The sequence below is a fragment of the Anas platyrhynchos genome, chromosome 28 (assembly GCF_047663525.1).
Source record: "Anas platyrhynchos isolate ZD024472 breed Pekin duck chromosome 28, IASCAAS_PekinDuck_T2T, whole genome shotgun sequence".
NCBI classification, from domain to species: Eukaryota; Metazoa; Chordata; class Aves; order Anseriformes; family Anatidae; genus Anas; species Anas platyrhynchos.
This window is the reverse complement of record NC_092614.1, coordinates 3,929,458-3,940,081: the sequence shown is the minus strand read 5'-3', so window position 1 is coordinate 3,940,081 and position 10,624 is coordinate 3,929,458. Positions and strand designations below refer to the sequence as shown.

Here is a 10,624-nt window from a genome sequence, read left to right as displayed (position 1 = left end):
TGGGCTGGCAACGAGGGCCGGCTACAATTAGTCAGCAGCCCCGTGCTTCTCGCCAGCCCCTGCCCTGCGGATGAGGGGCAAAATTTTTGGAGAAGAATTTCAGCTTGATGTTCAGAAGCGTTTTGCATCAGGAAACCTTACGGTGTGCCCTGGGCAGAAGCGGTCGTCCTGTCCTGGCTCTGTTCTGCCTGCGGGCTATGGGGAGCAGCACACAGCCAGGGTGCGGAGTTTGCTGGGCTGAGCTGCTCATCCCCAGGCGGCTCTGACACAGCTGCGTTTGCAAAGGTCACAATTCAACGTTAAATGATCAGGAAAAAGCAAGCTTTCAGTGGCCGCAGCGAATCGAGGACCGGGGATCCCTGGAGCTGCAGCACTCGTGCAACGCGCGGGGGCTGTGGCCAGCGGACGCTGCCCTTTTGAAGCAAACCGCAGCTGGCAGCGGTTTTCATTTCACCCCATGGTAAAAAACCGCTACTCTGAAAAGAACCAGTTTGTGCAAAACAAGCGACCACAAGATCTTTGTTTCCTCATTCCCAGAATCCAGCCCTAAGTCTGACTCAGAGGTTATTAATCTTTGCTGGATAAAGGAATGCAGCCTTCTGTGAGTACAGTGTCTGCTTAGTAAGGAATTTTATTCCTGGATAATGACAAATCTGCTGGGTACTCCTCGCTGCAGGTGGTTATTGGTCATAGTATAATGCATGGTTCGTGTTTAATAATTCCCCCGTTTCATGCAGTTAAACGTAGTTTATAAGGACCAACTTGGAGACGGGTGAGCACAGCCATGCGTCTGGGTCAGGTTTCCAGTGACCAACAATAACCAGCATGGGGGATATTAAGCGCCTTAAAACTTGCAAAATTATACCCTCTCATCACACACAATAAAAAGAATTACAATTTATTCAGTAATATATTTCATGTTTACGTGGAACTGAGAAGTTAGGAAACGTGTTAACCAGACAAGAATTCAGGAGGTTCCTGCACAAATCTGTACATAGCTTAGAAGAATTTCTACAGCAAACTTGTGCCAATCAGTCCAATATTTTGCTGAGCTACAAATACTCCAGGCTTCTTGCTGTACTGTACAGTGAGGCCTTCAGTCTCCGTATCTTCGCTTCCAAACAACAGCAGTATTTACTAGTTACTTCAGGTGGATTCAGCACGGTATTTTTGCATGTCACCATTATACTCTAATTCAAGTCAAGATCTGAGTAACTGTTTTTTTTTTTTTTTTTTTTTTTCATTCTCCCTTATAAAATAAGGAAGGACTCTTCTTGTTTGGGCTGTGCTATTTGCTAGAGAATATTAAATATTAGAACTTTACTGAAAGCTTTATTCCAGCTGAAGGCGATGCACTTGATGGTTCATTGCTACATGCCTTAAATCAACGGATAATAAAAACATGCTTTGGACCTTTTGGCTGTAAGCTGTGGATAGGATCACGTCACTTTATAAGCTCGAGCTGTAATCAGAAGAAAGCTCAGAAGCACCGAATGTCAGTATTTTATGTGACTCACAGCACACAGTAGAGGAACCACAGGCATCTCCATCACTTGTGATTTTAAAGGTTAAAGGAGGTCAGTTAAAAACACAACTTGCCAGCCAACTGTTTGCAATTAGGCGAGGCAGTTTTAGGACATAATCAGCAGAAATGCTATGTTGACATCACTACTAGTTACCTTGACCTGTGGTCTTTTAGAGCAATTAGCAGGCAGTGTTTGGACTTTTTAAGACATCAGATGGACTACAAAAAGGACTGTGTGACACAGACACTCTTGTTTTGGCTTTAATTAGAGTAGGACAGAATATAAGGGGTATAAAAGACAGGGACAAGGGTACAAAGGCTTCTTGGTGGACTTCCAAAGTCATGAGATTTTTTAATCCAATTTTCTCAGAATCTGCAAATGAAAAAAAAAAAAAAGAGTGTTTCAGGATACTTTTCTTCATCAAGAAAAAATGGTAACTGAATAGAACAAAGCAAAATGTCTTTGCTTTCTTTTAAATTTGGAAGTAGAGAACAATCACTGAATAATTATTTTGATTGCCTATTATCTGCACTGCTAACCTGCTCTCAAAACAGCAGTGCAGCGCTTTCTGAACTCAGTTTTGCTGCCCATCTGAAGAGAAAGTTTCTCCAACATTCAAAATAAATGTGTCATTCGATGCAGCCTTCAGATTTTCACCGTTTTGGTTACCATGGGAAAGTATGGTAAGGCAGAAAGTACGAGCCCTCCTTCTTGCACGTAAACATCTTCTAAATGCTGTGGAAATCATTTGAGCTCACTGCTTCAGCATCTTTTTTTCCTAGAATGAGATTTTTTTGTATTCCTTATAGCATTGTTGTGAAGTTTTAACAGGTGGAAGACATGTTCAAGTCACTGGTTTTAAATTATGCAAAAGCTACTAAGTCCTGCTTTCTTAATTACCTTGGTAATTTATTTATTTCAATTTATTGAAAGTACAGCTGAAAATGCAGTTTTCTGTTTTGATGGGATTGTCAAACCTACAGTATTTGAATTATTGTTTAACTCTTACATATTATATAAGAAGTAAATCCATCCTGGTTAGCTGGCAGATGTGTTTCTACTGGGGCATGAACTGCTGGCATAGCAGCCGTGTGGAGGATGATGCAAAATGTAGAAGGCACGCAAGAAGGTCTCCTTAGAAGTGATACTATATCACTAATTAATTAAAATGGATGATTCTAAGCATGATTTTATATTGCAAAGAGTGTGTCAGCATAAGCAAGTAATTGCTGCTTCTCAGTGGTTTAGACCATGCAGCTCTGAGCACTGGCTCCGGGAGGTGCTGGTAGCACAAAATCCCTGCTGGGGATGAGGAATTTCTCACCGCTGGAGCCAACAGGCCAGATAGAGGCTGGCAAAAGCCGAAAAACCTGAGCTGTAATTAGCCAAGCAGTTACTAGGTGTCACTGTAGCCCCAGCTGACAGAAGTGAAAGATCCCTCCTTGGCAAAACCCCACGGCAGGGGAAGCAAGTCCAACAAAGAAACTCAGCTCGCTCCAACTGCAAGAGGTTTGCTATGAGAATATTAGCTGTGTTATAAACACAGAGATCTGCAGTCTTCCTCTAGGATGAAATAACTCATTTGGCATTTAGCATTGTTCCCGGGCATTACAAGTCCTCAAAATCCTGTTTATATGTGGTATTTTTCCTGCAACTGAAACGTCGGGATTGAGAGAAACCTTTCTGCAGCAGCAGCATTATGATTTCATTGCTCATCAGCATCTCCTCAGTAAACCGATCTTCAAGACAACAAATACCTGCCATTCACTGGTAAAACATGCATTTAAAATATGCATTCTCATTTTTCTGTCCAGTAATCCCGGACAATGACATTGTACTAGAACTTAGAAGGTGAGGGTGAAGTGGCTGGCTTGGCCAACGAAGGCAATTTCACGTCTCTGGAGAATATTAACATGCCAAGGTTAATAAATGATTTGCCAGAGAAAGCTTCCTTACCCTTTTATTTCCATTTTATTTCTACCTTTGAGAGAAAAGCAAGTCCTTCCTATTGGCTGGGGGACAAGAGTCCCTGTTCTGTAACGGGATTCAACAAGCATTTACATCAGAAATGGGGAGTTAATCTCTTCTTAGCCCGTAATCATTGTCTACACAACTTATCTAAATATGAAATGTACTTTGTTTAAATGCCCATTACACAATCAGAGTTTAAACAAAGCAAAATCTTTGTAATGGAAAACGGATAAAATATTTTTGTAATAGATAGTGTATCTTAGAGGTCAAAGACAAGGTTATAGCCAGACACTTCGGAGGCAGTACTTTTACAATTACAAGGCAAAGTACAAATGTAAACTGAATTACTCTCAGCTGTGTGAATTGAATGATTTCCTAACTTACCAGGTGATAGCAAATAAATATCAACAAGCAAATAAGTTCAAATAAGTATCTTAACTAGCTTTTAAAATTGTTCTTTACTTCTCATTAATTCATTAAAAAGAAAAAAAAAAAAAATGCTCACAGAAGATACCCCAGGGTAGAGCTTGCTATAAACTCAGCAGTACTGTAGGACTGAAGAGGAATTTCATTATTTATTTTGACTAATGGTTGTATTTAGGAAACAGCTGCCAAGATGATATGGAGTTTGAAGGGTTGGGAGAAGGGGATACACTTTAGAAAACAGTTTTTGTCTCTGCTGAAGATCAAAACTGCTTCATACTGCTGAAGATGGTGTTTTGTTTTTTTTTAATCATTAGTGCTAGCACCTCTTTAAAATTTATGTCCAGAGTGTTTCACTAAGATAAGAAAAATTTAACTTGGGAGTTTATTTTTTTTTTTCCAGCTAGTCAGTAGAGTCCAAATTTCCTTCAGTTTCTGTTCTGATATCCTACGCTCAGCAGGGCTGGCCACCCAAAATCCAGTGTTATAATATGGTTCTAGATCTGGAACCCTGAAACAGCAGAAATAAATGCAGAAAGCTTTCTCGGAGGACTTGGCTTCATTTGCTGTTTGTTCAGACAGTGATCTGAGTCTGGAAAACAGCTTCAGGCTCCTCCTCAATATTTGATGTAGATGTACTCTTTGACATCACAGGGACCAGCTGCATGACTAAGCGCTCACTCTTCTAACCCATAAAATCCCAGATTATTTTGCAAGTAAAAGCAAAGCCTTTTCTTAGAGTTTGTGATTACATCTTAGCAAATAATCCGGTTCGTTGCCCTGTTTTACATCTGTCAGTGTCTCCCTCTTAGTGTTTCTCTGTTCAGACTGGATGGGTACGTCGAATTTCCTGATCGGCTCAAAGGGAAGAGAATGCTGTGACTATGCTAAAAGTAAATGAAAACAAAGGTTTTATGAAACGAGTGGAGTCTTTAACCAGTAAGATGCCAACCTTCTTTTTGGATGTTTCCAGAAAGCTCATAAAAGTTCAAAAATTGCTCATAAATGCAATTTAAAAACTCATTGAATCAAATAAGGAGGAAGAGTGCTAGCACACCACAGGGGCAACAAATCAGTTTTACAGCAACAGACTCTTAGAGAACCAAAGGACTAAAGCCCACTGCCTGGATCTTGTACACTGTGGGCTTTCTTCTCTTCACATTTTATTGGGAGCTTCAGTTAAATATATCTACTGTACACTTGGTATCATGTAAATTTTCCTAATTTCCAGAAGTTGTATTTCCTGAATTTTTTCCTCCCACTTTTTGATGTTTAATGTGTCTCTTATAACTGAGTCCCTCTTGCCAATACATGAGATCTTGCATATTTAATGAGAACAATTAAACAAGAATTTGGTAGAAGTGTTTTAAGCTCCAAAGCTTACTTTCATTTTCCCCTGCTCTAGGCTGCCTTGAGCACTAGGAGAAAGGCAACCAAGATTAATAAACCTTTTCTGTTTTGACACTGATTAGACATGCAATTTAATAACACTAGAGACAGCAAGGAGAATGCTTTTTTTTTTTTTTTAAATGCTTTTTTAATTATTTTTATTTTTATTTTTAATCAAAATTACAGAATCATTTAATAGCTAGGGTTGGAAGGGAGCTCTGGAAATCATCTGCTCATGCAGGAACACCTAGAGCAGGCTGGTTTTTGAAGAGCTCCAAGGAAGGAGACAGTACAGCACTAATGGGCCACCCAGACAGTAAAGAAGTGTTTCCTGATGTTTAAACAGAACTGCTTGTATTTCAGTCTGTGCTCACTGCCTTTTGTCGTGGCAGTGGGCACCACTGAAAATAGCATGGCTCCAACCTCACTGCACCCTTCCTTCAGGAAAGGTTTTTTGGTTGTCGACGAGGATGGGATTCGAACCCACGCGTGCAGAGCACAATGGATTAGCAGTCCATCGCCTTAACCACTCGGCCACCTCGTCTGTGGAGCTTTAATCTTTAAAATACAGCACAACTCTGAGTTAGTGTCAGTATCAAAATGATTGTAAATACACATGGCTGTCTGAAACTTTATTCAATTTGTCTATATTATACTCTATTTTTAAAGATTTATTTTATTTATGCAGCTAGTCCTAAGACTAGTTTTTAAATTATCATTATTATCATTATTTCAGCACTATTGATAGCATTAAGAAAGTCTAAGGTTGTAGCTTTGTTTTATGGTTTCGGATTATATTTTTTAACGATTAAATCCATTTAAAGAGTTTTTATACAGATTTAATTAAATTTTGTGCTAATAAAACTCCAAGTTTCAGAACTATGATAGAACTCAAGCCTAGGAGTAATACATTTTTCTGGAATACATGGGGCAGAGAGTTCAGTATCTGGATTTGGTATTTTTCTTTTTCAAGTCCAACCCAAATTTAGACTTTAAAAGAGAAGAGATGCGGGAACACGGCATCTCGCTGATGCAGCTCTGTGTGGTCACTTCAGCTAAATCTCCTCGGTCTCTTCATGACACCTAGATTATAGGAAAACCTATGAACCCTGTCCCTTTGAACTTGAGTGACACGGGAGGGAGCAGGATATTATTTTTTCAAAGCCCGAGGGTCTCACATAGCCAGAACCTCACGTGTTGTTCCACTTGCTGTTCCCCATCCAAATTGTTTTAGTGCAGACCTGCATGGGAGGGAAGGTTAAACGATGCAAGCAGCCCTACAGCAGAATAGCATTGATGGCAAGCATTGGAGAAAATAGCATCAAACATTTATTAATTGTCCATCACTGACGTAACATGTGCTACCTCTGAGCCACCTCTGGGGGACTGCTCCTTCAGTTTTCCGGCTCTGATCTATTTACTTCGAGCAGGCTGACTCAGCTATCGGAAAGCACACACATTTCAGAAATGAATATACGTGATTCTGTATCAAAATATTTGAGTGACTAACCCATGAATAGCAGTGAGAAGCTTCACTGAACTGCTCCCGTGGGTCTCTTGTTTTAATTCGGTATTCTCTCTGAAGTGTTTGTCTGAAAGTGGTTTCTCTTTCATGTTTGTCTGTTGCTGATAGACTTCTTTATGAGCGCTTTTAACAAGGCCATCTGTAACCTCTGACTGCTGCAGCATTGTATCATTTGACACTAAAGCTGTCCCTTCAGGTCCTGAAGGTTTTAGGAAAATGATGGTAAATAAAAATTTTCAGCATTTTGGGCTATTTATCCTGCTTGCAGTAAATGTCCCACATCAGATGAGCTTGGCCTCTATTACAGGAGAGGGAGTTAGACTAATTTAGAGCACATTTGACCATGTAATGTTGGGCCATTAACAGATAATTGAGGTTGCTCAGAAACCAGAATCATTCCAGTGTAATTCTGTCCTGCTGCTGCACCGTGCCACAGGGATGTGCCCATGTTCTGCACCTTGTTGTCTCGCCTGTTACAAGATTTGGTATCTCGCACCTGAACCCAAGTTTTCAGAAATTGAAAATTCTGCCTATGGGTCTGCCAGTGTTGTTAAATGACTCTCTTTGACTCACTCTTCCAGTAATCAGCATGAACCACTTTGACTGTGGTCTGTCTGCTCCACTTCACAGCTGCACCCTAGGTATTTATATCCAACCCAGTCATGCCTTTACAGTCCAGAGAAAAGACAGAGGTCTGGAGAGTGAAGCTCGTGTGACCAGCTTCAGGCATCTTTCCCAAGGAAAGATGAACCAGATCTCAAAACTTGCCTTTTTCTCTACACAGACTGTAACAGGAGCATGGCCAGCTGCTTGAGATGTTCCCTTTGTACTGGGAATGCCTAAAATGAGCAGAAAGTAATCCCCCCTCTTTTGCCTGAGTTTTCAAAGTGCTGAATTCTTCACCAACTTCAGCTGACAGTGCAGCTGCATCCAGCTTTCTGAATGTCAAACAGAAAGGGTTTTTTTAACGATTCCTTACAATAGATATTCAAAATGAGAGGTAACCTGTGGAAATGCCAAGTCCTGATGCACAACAGACAGGTAGTTTATGTGCTACATCTGAAAGTATTTTTATGTTATGTTTTCTCATCCAGACTGATGATTTGTCAGGAGAAAACTGTGAGGTTACTCAGTTCTTTGGTTTGGGGTTTTCTGACTTCTTTTGTCTTGTCTTGTTTTTAATGATGTTCAGCCATAACTAAGCCAGAAATACCGACTAATTGTAAGGGTGAGCATGCCATAACAACAACAATAAAAGGCCAAGAATTATTCTTATCACTGTGTCAGTATTATTTGAGGCTGGACATTTCAAAATGGCAAGACTAGAAAGGAATCACAAGAATCCAGCATCCCTTAGACTGGGTTCTAATTAAAATCCCTCCCAACCTCCAGAAAGTCAGGACTGAAAATCACTATTCATTTGTACAGCTTCAAGACGACTGATGAAAGACTTCAGACAAACCACGAGAGGCCACAGGATCAGTTGATGTGACCTTTTTTTAGACCAGCTCAACTACATTCATATTGCTCCAGTGAAATGATGTTCTGTGAATTTAAAAACATCAAAAATGTCATTCCAGAGAGCTTTGGAAGGTACAGAACACATGGATAGGTTCACGTAGAGATAGTGTGACAATTAACTGGAAAGTTTTATCTGCAGCTTTGCAATTCACAACAAGCACACCAAGACAAGGGAAATGCATTTTCATGTGACGTGCCCATAGTGCTGACTTAGTAGCAAATAGCAGTACCACAAATGCATTCTGTTTTCTGGTCTGCCCACCTAAAATGGGTAGAATTATGAAGTATCTTTAAAGATGACAGCCACGGTATTTACCTACAGACAAGAAAACCCTTCACATGGATCTGGATGCTTACCATACAGGAGTGCTTGCAAAAAGGCCTCATCAAAGCCCTTGTTTTAACCCTTAGTTTAATTAAGATTCCCTAATCCATTACTAGTGAAACTACTTGAAGGAGTTGGTGACTAGTTAACATCAACCAGTGAAGCTGGTGGGGATACAGTTGTAATCATTTAAGTTAGTATTGCTGAAAAAGTCATTATAGTTCTCATTCCAGGTGCATTTCCAGGCATCCAATCCCAATGGTGACGTAGGTTCTCTTCTAACATTTATTTTATTTTTTTTAATGCTATGACTGATGAGCAGGGCATACACAGGTGTCTTTTGTGAAGCTGCCAAAAACACTGTGAAGATCATTTAAATAAGTGGAAGACAACAAGGAAATCAATCCCCTTGCATTAGGATGTTGAGGAGGATATGAGGATCAGGTGTGATTATAGTCTACACCTGTAAGGGAGCACATAAGAGAAGTCTACTGGTTGTTTGTTTTTTTTTTTTTTTTTTTTTTTTTGGAAAGGAAGGTCTGCTCAGAAATGCTCTTTTGGTTCTATGCAGATTGGAGAGCTTGAGGACAAAAAAAAAAAAAAGTATGTTAAGTTGTGCTGTAACTCTCAGAAGAAAATAATGAGGATAAGGCATAGTTACAAGGTAACTGGAAGCACTGCTGTTTTCAATACTTTTTGTACCTTGTTTTTGGTGACTAGGATGTCGTTCAGTCACATAAATTCTGCAAAATGGTCTTTGTAAAGACCCTGTAGTCCAAGCTAGAGACTTGAATCTGGTAGTTCGTGTGGTGCCTATATGCTTACAAATCTGTATTTTTACTGAAGTGAATTCTAATGAACTTGGTAAATAAATTAAACTGCACAAAGATACTTCAACTTATTGTGGGTTTTGGCAATGTTACAGTAGTGATAAACTGTCTAGTGGCTGGGAAGGCTGTATAATTTTTTATGTCTGCATTCCAGTGACTTCTGTTATGCTACTTGACTGAAAAGCAGATGTCCTGCGGTTATGTGCTAAGTGTGTGTGTAAGAAGTGCTGTGCAGGTTGACCTGCCTGATGGGCAGCTAGCCTGCTCCAGCAAGTGGTTGGAAAGGCACGCTCAAAAGGAAGGCACCCCATTAGGGGTGTATGAGTGACACCAAGTTATGGATGTGCATGGGTATTTCTGTCACAGCTCCGCATGTGTGGCATGATTTTGCATTTTCTGTCCGGTACTGTAATGGGAATGGACTATGAAAAAAGAGGTTAGGATGGGAGGGGGCAACCAGAACAGCTTATTTAATATGTTGCTATTCCTTATTGATGTCTGAGGGGTTTTCAGAAAGAAGGAAGCTTGCATATAACCTGTATTCAGCTGGGGAAAAAAAAAAAGTCATCTGTGGGTTGAGTATCTTGGATTTACTGAATATAATTGACTTATTAAATCTGGATTATTTTCACAATTAGTGTTATATTTGCTAATCATTCTTTCTAGCAGTGCTCACAGCTGCCTAGCCTGTTGTGAGGATTCAGCACTGGTACTAAGGGAGTTAGCTTAGATTTTTGAGTCCTAGCCTACAAAAATGCAGGGTTGCCAGTTTTGCTGAAAGGATATCCTGTTACAAAGGGAAAAAATGAAGGTGTTGAATGTAGGTAACTAAAAGGTCAACATCTAGTCTGGTCTCAGGAATAAAACAGCTAAGATGTAGCACTGTGTGAATGTTAGGACAGGCATTAGCTTGTTCAGAATGTACTTTGAGTCCTAGTGGAAAAATGGGACGGATCCAGAGAACACTCATAAAGATTGGTAAACCTCACCAGGAAGAAAACAACGGTGAGGAACTGACTTGACACAAGCAATGGCAAATACCAAGCAGTAATTAAAAGGGAAAAGGATAGTGCAATTAAAACCACAGATATACTATCCAGAGCTGTGGGGTGGG

The 10,624-nt window shown here is 40.1% G+C and overlaps 1 non-coding gene across 1 annotated transcript; it reads right to left on the bottom strand.

Annotated features, from left to right (window-relative positions):
- Positions 1-5,771: 5,771 nt before the first annotated feature.
- Positions 5,772-5,853, bottom strand: TRNAS-GCU (transfer RNA serine (anticodon GCU)). Its single transcript has one exon. It is a non-coding gene; the product is annotated as a tRNA-Ser (tRNA).
- Positions 5,854-10,624: the final 4,771 nt, after the last annotated feature.